This window comes from Equus przewalskii, chromosome 28 (assembly GCF_037783145.1).
Source record: "Equus przewalskii isolate Varuska chromosome 28, EquPr2, whole genome shotgun sequence".
Taxonomy (NCBI): Eukaryota; Metazoa; Chordata; class Mammalia; order Perissodactyla; family Equidae; genus Equus; species Equus przewalskii.
In genome coordinates, this window is record NC_091858.1 from 7452486 (window position 1) to 7463677 (window position 11192).

An 11192-nucleotide genomic window follows, 5' to 3' on the forward strand; every position below is an offset into this window, starting at 1 on the left:
AAACATTTCATACTATAAGGATGATTTAAATTTTTTTATATATTCTCATTAGTTAACATGTTTATCATTATGAAATGTCTTTCAATATCTCTACTATTTATTGCCTTTAAGTCTATTTTATTTGCTATTAAATAGCTGCACCAGGTTTCTTCTTATTTTTATGATAAACACTTTTCTATCCTTTTTTCCTTTTACTTTCAATCTTTTTGTGTCATATATTTGAGCTGTGTCTCCTAAGCAGCATATGGTTTAACATTGTTTATTCAGTCTCAAAATTTTTACTTCTTGAGTAGTCTATTTTTACTTTTAAAAGGTGCCATCTTGCTACTTGGTTAGTATTGGTCTTTTTATTTTTTACTTTTTTGCCCTCTTTTTGATTAATCAAGTTTCCTTTTTTCCATTTAGCTCTTTCATAGTTCATTATGCATTCCTTGCATTATTCTCTTAATGTTTATCCACGAGATTATAATGCGCATCTTTCACTTAATAAAGTGACTATGAATTAGTATTTTCACCAGCGTTTTCTACTATTTTCTGGTAATGAACAAATTTTAGATATCTTTAATTCCGTTTATCTCTTCCCCACATTTATTTTCAATCCCACAAGACAATGTTACTATTGTTAAAAATAGTTCAATATTAATTTGTATTTATCCATATCTTTACCCTTTTCTTTGTTCTTCATTCTTTACTTATTTCTGTACTTCCATTTATGGATCTTTCCATTTTGTTTAAAGAATTCTTTTTGGTATTTCTTTTAGTATAAGTATAAATGTGATAAATTCTCTCACTTTCTATTTCTGGTAATTTTTGCATTTTGCATTTGTTTCTATATGATATTTTCACTGGCCATAGAAAGCTAGGTACTCAGTTTCTTTTTTTCAAATCTTTAAATTTGTTATTCCCCTGTTCCATGATTTTCATTATTTCTGTAGATGTCAGCCATCGATCTTATTGTAGCTTCTTTGAATGTAATGTATCTTTTATTCCCTCTGGATGCCTTTATGATCTTCTATTTTACTTTAATTTGAAGAATTTTTACTATGATGTGTTTAGCAGTTCTTTTCATTTGTCATGCTTGAGATTCAAAGAGATTCTTGGATATGTGGGCTGATGTCTTCAGTTTAGGATACTTCTTGGTCAGTATTTCCTCAAATATTTTTTCTGTCTCATGTGTTCTCTCTCTTTCTCCTGTTTTTCTGGGGCTTCAAGTACATTTTAGATCTTATTAGCATGTCCCATATATCTCTGATACACATTTATGCATATTTCTTTTCCATGATTTACTCTGTATTTTTTTCTACTAACCTACTTTCCAATTCAGTAATTTTACCTTCTTATCTACCCAAACAGCTGTTAAACCCATCTATTAAATTTATGATTTTACTTCTTGTACTTAATTTTTTCAGTAGATCATCATTTTATGATAAATTTATTTACTTTCACATTCAATTTTTCTCTTTCTTTTTCATTTCTCTGTGGGAGTTTAGACTCTTATTAAGCAGCAGAGTTTCAGAAGTCTTTACACCATGCAGAAGTGAGTGAAGACCAACAGGTAAATGAAGACAGAGCCTCTTCCTTCTCCACACACCTTTTCCAGTGTGAGAAACAATCAACCATGAGGCATTTTACATCAGAATCCTGCCTCACAAAAGATGTTTATGACAAAAATGAGAAAGCCTGAAGAACCACAGCCATCAGAGTGCTCAGTCTTCAAGAAGCCATGTGCTTGGGCACCTCACAAACAACAGGCTTGATATCTCAAGAGACAGACACATGGAGCTGAAACATCTAATGTGAACCCTGGAGAGTCACTTTTCCTTTAATATATTTCTGAGGGTGGGGATGATGAGTGTGGAATAATGGACACAAAGCTGAAAACAGACAAATTACTTGAGAAGCTTTGCCATGTTCAGCCTTGAAACTACAATTTCCTTGAATATGGGCACGTAGCTTGGAGTTGCCTGCATTAGGCCCTGTTTTGAGTTTCAATCATGGTCTTCTTCATGTCCTAGCTGGTGTCCCCTCACATGGCTAGCAACTTGCTGATGTGGTCATCTCTGATGTCTGGGTATTTGCTGACCAGAGTTGCGACATCCGTGTAGAGCAGACAGGTAGAGCTTCCAGGTCCGTTAGCTCAATAACTTCTGCAATGGTGACAATAGTGTCACAATACCCATCTATATCATCACCAAAGTCAGAAGACGGATTCTGGAACAGGAATAGGGGCTACTAGGCGTCACTAACCATCCTCTTGGCACCCTCCTTGTGTTCCTTGGCACTCTAGAATGAGACATACTTCTGGATGATGGCCCACAGGGACAGCACCACCACCTTCCACATCCTATTTTTATATGGCTTTTTAATTTTGGTGAAATCAGTGAAATATCCTTCCATGGTGACACAGATGATGTCTACAGCATTTGAGCCTAACAGCCACTTCTTTGTCATCAGCTCATTGAGCTATTGCTCCAGATCCAGGAAGACCTCCTCCACCTGGCTGCTGCAGCACTTCTTTGCAATGGCGTCTAAAATCCCATCCATGTTTGGTTGGCTCAGAGGTATGCCCTCTTCCACTTCTTTTTTAAAATACTTTCTTTTTAAACTGACTATGGATTCTTTAAAGGTCTGGCAGTTGTTGGCACACTGAACATAGTGTGGGTATTGGTGATTTCTCAGATGTGCTTCTTCATACAACTGAGTCTCACCTTTATGTCTACTTAACAAAGAATTCATTTGCTTAAGAAATAAACTAATACCTTTGTTTTCAAGTTTTCACTTATCTGAGCAGCAACTTGAAGAGTCTGTTCAAACATCTAGAAGAGAGCATTGCCTGTGAGTATTCACTTTGGTCAGCTTCACGCTCAATCTCTTTTATACAGTCTTTCTTGTCTGTTTCTAGTGCTTTCCACAGCTAAGCAATGATGTTTGAAGTGAGAGCTGACATGTACATGTGGAGCAGTTCAGAGACCATGTTTATAGCAAGTAAAGGCCCAGGGCATTGATTTCTACTTTTGGGGCGAGCTCCACATTCAGCAGCATCTTTGCACTTGTGTAGGTGTTTAAGACCCACATCAAACAGGCTCATGATCTCATTTGCTTCTAGGTCTTCTGACTGATCGCCTGCATCCACATACTCAGGACCTGGTAGTACATGTTCAGGAGATTTCTGAAAATCTCATAGTGGGGAGAAAAACAATCATCAGGTTTTTGGCAATGATGGGTCATCCTGGATGTACTTCCTTATGATTTCCAAGGGGCAGACAAACCACATCTTGTTGGACTCCCTGGGATCTAACCATGTGCCCCTAATTCTAGTAGTCATGGTTCTGTCCAAGAGGGCAAACAGTTCCTCCTTCCAATTCTTGGACCTCCAAGGAAGAACAAAGCTAGCTTGCTTTTTGTGGTCAGATATGCTCTGGTCAATTTTTCTTCCCTTTTGCTGATCCTGAAAACTGAGATCAGCCAAGTAGGGTCATAAGGGATGTTGAGTAGTGACCTCTACAGCATCACCCACAGCTGCTTGGCCTGCTCATCTGAGAGCCCCCGTGTGCTCCCAAAGTAGCCATGGATGAGGGTCAAATTGCCCATGTTCCAACTGTCCATGTGGTGCTACTGCTGCGAATGTCATCCCATCTTGGGAGCACTCCAGGCCCATCAGCTTCCAGAGGGCTTGCAGGAGTGCTCCTTGCTTAACGAGGTCCTGGATCTCCCTACAATCTGGGGCACTGAGAAGATGTTGAGATTCTCCACAGCTGTAGTGAGCTGGCTGAGCTGCACAACACAAGTCATCCTTCACATCCTTGAGGCTCTAGATGGTGTTGATATTCTGCCTCCAGTCTTTGCTAACATCAGCCAGGGACTGCTGGATGTCTTTGAGATCATTCAGTGCATTTTGGAGCAGGCTCAGGCCTGTGTCCATCCCATTCAATTGTGATGGATCATGGCCTTCAATCTAGTGTCCACGGAGGCCTTTTTCTAGGCCTCTCTTCTGCAATACTGCTCCACTTTGTCCAGCTTGTCCAGACACTGAAGCATCCCAGCAACCCTTTGCACTGCTGTTGCATTAGCCTCCTGGTCTGTCTCCTTCATGGCTAAAGAGCAGGTGCAATGCCAGCATCAGTGATACCAGAGTTATCCCTCTGCACTGCCACCTGGCGCCTGACTGGAGTGCCATCCAATTTCTTGAACAGGTTAATCATGGTTACCGTAAAGCCTATGTCTTATGTATCATATCTAGATCATCTGTGGGTCGTCTCCATTATCTACTTCTTTTCTCTTGGTTTTTGGTCATTTGAGTCTATGTACTGTCATTCGTGGTAATTACTTACTTATTTATTTCTCAAAGGCAAAAAGGAATAAAAGAGCCTATCAACATTGCCATATCTCAGGAACCAGAAAGAAACAAGTATTGCTGGCCTGTCAGGAGGCTAATTTAGGTTGCTAGAGAAAAGCATAAATTAGGGCAGAGATAAAGCTGACTCCATCCACATTTATTGAGGGCTGGAATTGTGTATAAAGAGTGTAGAAACTCTGTATAATGCTATCTTCTGGCAGAGAGAATTTATTTTTTACTGATAGGTGGTTACCGTAGGAATTGATCACCTTGATATGATCAGGGAACTGGACACATTAAAGTTGATTTCAGGCTTTGTGAGAACCATTCTATTTCTAGCTGGAAGTAATCCTCAAGGAGGACCTTTCAAGAATCTCCAATGAAAGCAAAGCTGGTTTCCCTGGGCCCATCCCCCTTAGCAGGGCTTGAATGCCCATTTTCACCTTCCTAGCACTTTGAGACTGGCCAAAGCCAGTCTTAGCTGGTTCTTTTTTCCTGGCTTCTCAGCCTCTTAAGTTGAAAATATTAGGAATAAATAATTCTCTCAAGAACAAAAGCAGCATGGAAAGTCCTGCTCACAGCTTTCCCATTCTCTTTTCCCCAAAACCTAGTCTCCTCAATTCCTAGCTGCCCTGATAACCCTCAACTCCGATGAGACTGCTGAAAGCTCTTAGCCTTAAAATTCAACTTGATCTCTTGTTTAGTACCACCCACTAATCAGCGAATGCCTCCAGGGAAAAACAGCAGAGAGCAGTGAGCTCACCTCCGTGTTTTTCTTTTCTCTTGGATCTTAGCCTTTTAAGTTCTTACTGACTCTGTTACTCTATGATTACTTCAAACAGGTATTTAAAAAAATTTTATCTAGTTTTAAATTTTTTCCTTGGAGTGAAGGTTGGTCTGCTATAGCTACTCTATGATAGCTATAAACAAAAATTTAAAAGCATAAAATATTTTTATATAAAAATCAAAATTGTCAATTTCTCAGAAAAACTAAGTCTGGGAAAACTGGGCCTACATTCTTGCGTGGAAATAATGGCTAGAGGTAAGTAGCCAATGTTTTAATTTCAGGTATATGCTCTCCACTTTTCTTAATTAACTGGATCACTCAATGACCCCTGAGAGTAAAAAAGGAAGGTCCATAATGAAGCTTTGAGTAATGCTAATACCTAATTGTGTTGTATAAAAGCAGAGCTGAGAGTAACATAAGACTGCATAGTCAGAAAAGCAAAAACCCAGAAGATGGTTGTATCATGGCAGTCAAGGGAAGACAAAGGATGGAGGGAGAGATCAACTGTGCTGAATCCTGCTGTGGCTTCGAGTTGGGCTAGTACTAAATATTCTACTATCCTGAGCCACTGAAATGTAATTAGTGATCTTAAAAAGAGTATTTTTAGCAGAATAATGGGGCTTACAGCCAGGTTGGGGTGGCTTCAGTGGTGAATCAGAGAAGTCAGAATAAAGTAGTGAATATGGACGACTAGTGAAAAAGTCTGACTGTGCCTGGAAGGCAAGAGAATGGACGGTATCAGGAGAAGGAGGTATGGTTGACTCATAAATCGGAGATCAGAGCAGAGTGGCCCTCCTTTTCTGCCTTCTCAGTGCCTTAGCTGGCCTTTCCCCGCTTATTTGCAAGATGAAATGCTGCAGAGATATTTTCTTTAAGGCAAGAAAGAGTGAAAGATGGTTAGCATTTCCATATCTCAGAAAAGAAAGAAACAAGGCTCACTGGGCTATCTGGAGGCTAATTTAGGTTGCTGGAGAAAAGAGTAAATTAAGGCAGTGAAAAGGCTGACTCCAACCATCCACCCGACCTGAGGAGTCACTGCATTGTCTGAAGTTTGTCCCTTTCCTGCCTTTACAATAGGCAGCGGTCAGCAGACAGCAGCACAAAAGCTGCTTTAATTTTCCTTTTCAAAAACAAGAGGCAGGCTGGGAATTTCCCCCTTTGGCTGCAGGAATCTGTTAATTGGCTCCCCAGTAAAATTACAGAAGCAGCCTGCCTGATAATGATTGTAAATGACAGAGACTATCAGGTTTACCCTGTGACGTCCCCAGGGGACGTGCAGTTAGTTTAGTGGAACTTAGTATCAGCTGCTCCTGTTCCTTTCTTCTCTGCCCGCAGTGGCTGGACTCATCCTGTATTCTTTCAAACCTAATTAGTGTTACAGCCTTTCCTCCCTTTCTCCCGCCCGCCCCCAGCAGCCCTCATTCCCCTGGCTGCCTCCCACCCTTCTCCTCACTTTCTAGTATTCCTGAAGCATGCCAATCAGAAAACTGCAGTAAGTTTACTTTTGGATTTTGGGCTCTTTTTTTTTTTTTTCTTTTTTTGCTGAGGAATATTCATTGGTCTAGGTTCGGTTCCCTGGTGCGGACCTACACCACTCGTCAGGGTCCATGCTGTGGCAGTGACCCACATACAAAATAGAGGAAGATTGGCACAGATGTTAGCACAGGGTGAATCTTCCTCAAGCAAAAAAAGGGAGATTGGCAACAGAGGTTGGGCTCTTTTGTTTTGGGGCCTGGAAGAAACAACTCTAGCTTTGAGCTATAGGTTATTGTTTCTCCAGGAAAATATCCACCACCTTCACTGAACTTCAACCTCCCTCAACTCCTTTACAGTCTGAAGGTCCTCAGCTTGAGGATTTTACTGTTAATTAGAGGTACTTGGAAAGAGCATAGCATACGTCTTAAATAGAAGTTAACATGCCAAATAGCTACATGTTGGAGGAGGTAATTTTATCTAAAACCAAATCTTCAGATCTTAATTTTTCAGAAGCCACTATATGTGTGTGTGTATTTATATATGTATGCATATGTATGTATGTATGTATGGTATATATTACATATGTGTTACATATATATTATATATCACATATACATATATATTACGTACATATATAGTTGTTAGTATGATCAAATTGATTCTGATTCCTAGCGACCCTGTGTGCAGCAGAATGGAAGCCTGCCTGGTCTTTTTGCATCATCCTCTCACCTTCTGGCACTCTGTCAGACAATGCTCCACTGTTATTCACAGGTTTTCATGACCAATTTTTTCTGAAGTGGGTGGCCAGGTCCTTCTTCCTAGTCTGTCTTAGTCTGGAAGCTCCACTGCCACTTGTCCATCATGAGTGCCCTCCTGGTATTTGAAATCCCAGTGGCATAGCTTTCAGCATCACAGCAACATGCAGCCACTACAGTATGACAACTGACAAACAGACGGGTGGTGTGGTTCCTTGAATGGAAACAAACCAGGGCTGTGGTGGTGAGAGCACCAGATCTTAACCACCGGACCACCAGGGCTGACCTAGATATATATATACATATATATATACACTCACACATGCACACATATATCTCAAACTTAAATTTATGGGTCACTTACAGGTCTTGTTAAAATGCAGATTAAGATTCAATAGGTCTGAGATGGAGCCTGCTTTCAGGTGTTGTGGAGGTTGCTGGTTTGGGGACCACATTTTGAACGGCAAATCTTAAAGAGATTTTTCGCATATTCCCCTCCAGTTTCATCTTAACCTAGTTACCCTACTCCTCAATTTTGTTCAAATATTGCTCCAGCATTTCTTTAGGCTACCTGAACAATCTGTTTGATAGAGGGAATTCTTGCTATTTCTCAAAATAACAAATGGTAGCTATTGAGTAAAGCTGACTCTAGATTTGTGTTCTGATGTCCTGTTCCAGACAAGTATTTTGGGAAACACCAAGGATGGTGGGAAATCTCTTTAGATTTATGTTAGTTTACTTTGCTATTATTTATTGAATTTGCTAAATTGAGCAATTTCCTCATTAACTTTTAATTAATTTTCATCTATTTCCACATATGCTTATAAGGTTACAAATTCACTTCTTTGTAGTGATTTATACGCATAGCACAATTTTTTCATTGTGATCAAAAACATTACGTAAAATTTAGCATCTTAGCCATTTTTAAGTGTACCCTATAGTAGCGTTAACTATATGTACATTGTTGTACAACAGATCTCTAAAACTTCTTCATCTTGCAAAACTGAAATCTATATCCACTGAACAACAATTCCCTTTTCCCTCTTCCCCGACTCCCTCGCAATCACCATTCTGCTTTTTGTTTCTAAGTGTTTGACTACTGTAGATACCTCATATAAGGGAAATCTTCAGTATTTGTCTTTTTGTGACTGGCTTGTTTCATTTAGCATAATGTCCTCTAGGTTCACCCATGTTGTAACATATAACAGGATTTCCTTCTTATTTAAGGCTCAGTAATATTTTATTGTATATCTTTGCCACATTTTCTTTATCTAATCTTCCACTGATGGACATTAAGCTTACTTCCACCTCTTGGCTATTGTGAATAATGCTGTAATAAACGTGGGTGTGCAAATAACTCTTCAAGATTTTATTTTCAATTTTTTTTTTTTGAAATATACCAAAGTGGGATTTCTGGATCATGTGGTAATTCTATTTTTAATTTTTTGAGGAAACTCCACACTCTTTTCCATAACAGCTGTACCACTTGACAGTCCCATCAACAGTGCACAGATTTCCAATTCCTCTACATTGTCACCAACGTTTTTTATTTTCTTTTTCTTTTTTGATAGTGAGCATCCTAATGGATGTGACGTGATATTGGTGATTTTGATTAGCATTTCCTTCATGATTAGTGATACTGAGCATCTTTTCATATGCTTGTTATTTGGAAAAGTGTCTGTTAAAGTCTTTTGCTCATTTTTTAATTGGGTTGTTTGGATTTCTTTGTTTTTAAATTGTAGAAGTTCTTTATATGTTTTGGATATTAACTCCTTATCAGATATATGGTTTGCAAATATCGTCCCCCATTCTGTAGGTTGCCTTTTCACTCTGTTGATTGTTTCCTTTGCTGTGCAGAAGTTTTTAAAGTTTGATGTAGTCCCACTTATCTATTTTTACTTTTGTTATCTGGGCTTTTGGTGCCATATACAAACTATCATTGCCAAATCCAATGTCATGAAGATTTTCCCCTATTTTTCTTGGAGGAATTTTATAGTTTCAGGTCCTATGTTTAGATCTAATCATTTTAAGTTAATTTTTGTATATGGTATAAAGATCCCACTTCATGTTTTGCATGTGTATATCTAATGTTCCCACCACCATTTGTTGAAGAAGTATGTCACAAATTTTAATATATAGTCTTTTTATTATCATTTAGATCTCAAAAGTTTTTAACATCCATTATGAAGTTTTAAATTTGACCCATGGTTGATGTAGGATTTTTGTTTTGTTTATTTCCAAATATGTTGGTAAATTTTGTTTGTTGAGGTCTGGGTATTTGTTACCAATTTTGAATTTTCTTGCAATGTGGTTGGTATCATTGGTTCATATTGACTGGCCCTGTTGGTGACTTCATGGGAAATTAAAACAGTATTTGTGCTGAACAAGAGTGTCCATTTACCATTTGTTAGATCAGTGATCTATCTGTCTGTCTATCTATCTATCCATCTGTCTATCTACCTACCTATCTCCATTAGATCAAGGTAGTTACTACGTAGTTCATATTACTCTGTGCAAGTACTAATTTTTTTCTGCTTGATCTGTCAGTTTCTGAGAAAAGTGTGTTAAAATTCTTCCCTATGATTGTAGGTTTCTCAATTTCTCTTTGTAATTTTGTCAGTTTTAGTTTTCTAAATTTTAAGGCCATGTTATGTGCATAAAATTTCAGAATTGTTTTATTATTTGCTAGTTGAAGATTAGTGTTATGGTTAAAAAATGAAATTATTTTCCTCAGTAATGATCTTTGCTTTAAGGTGTGCTTAATCTGATACTAATAGTTCCACTTCTTTTGGTCCATATTTTTGTATTATATCTCTTTATTTTCTTTCATTTTCATATTTTATAAATCATTATATTTTATGCTATAAACAGCATATAACTGGCTTTAAAATCTAATCTGAAAATCTTACTTTTTACCTAACTATTGATCCATTTATATGTATTTAATATCATATATTTGCATTTATTACTACCTTTTACATTTTTTTCTATATACCATTCTTTTAATTTGCTTTTCTAAAAGAAATGCCAGCTTGTCATGAGTTGAGTCAACATTTTTGAATTCCATATTTTTGTCCTTTTACTGATTAGTTTCTCTCAACTGATTTGGAAGTTACATATTCTTTCTTTTTTTCTTCAGAATTTATTTTCCAAAATTTTCATATGCTAATAGACAATAAATGCCAAAGTTAATAATTAGCTCTGCTCTCCTCCTGAACAATGCTATGATCTTACAGCAGTTTTGCTTAATCACACCTCTTTCATACCAGCTATTATTTTTATCTATTATGTTAGTTCCAGTTTGTTCTTAACCTTTACAAAATTATTACTATTATTACTATTATTGCAAATAAAGCTATTTATATTTACCTCAATAATTTCCAATTATTTTCTTATCATTGTTCCTTATATATTGCTCCATCTTTTGGGGTTCATTCTCTTCTTACTGAAGTATATCCTTTACTAGTTCTTTCAGTAAAGGACTCTAAGTGTTATGTTCTCAGTCTTTGTTCATCTTTATTTTTGCTCTCCCCCTATTTTTCCCCAGGAATATATCATTTATTTGTTCACCCATTCATTCATCCAACAAGTACTTATTGAGTCCTTCTCTTTTTTGCCTTTATACGTATTTATTTATTTATTTATATTGCTGTAACATTGGATTATAACATTATATAGCTTTCAGATGTACATTGTAATATATTTCGAATTCTGTGTAGATTATATCATGTTCACCACCCAAAAACTAATTATACTCCATTATCTCACATGTGAGCTTAATCACCCCTTGTGCCCACCCCCTCCCTCCTTTCCCTATGGTAACCACCAATCCAATCTC

General features: G+C 37.6%; 1 pseudogene; it reads right to left on the minus strand.

The window, feature by feature from the left end:
* Positions 1–1889: 1889 nt before the first annotated feature.
* On the minus strand, positions 1890–4092 carry LOC103567592 (exocyst complex component 3 pseudogene; annotated as a pseudogene).
* Positions 4093–11192: the final 7100 nt, after the last annotated feature.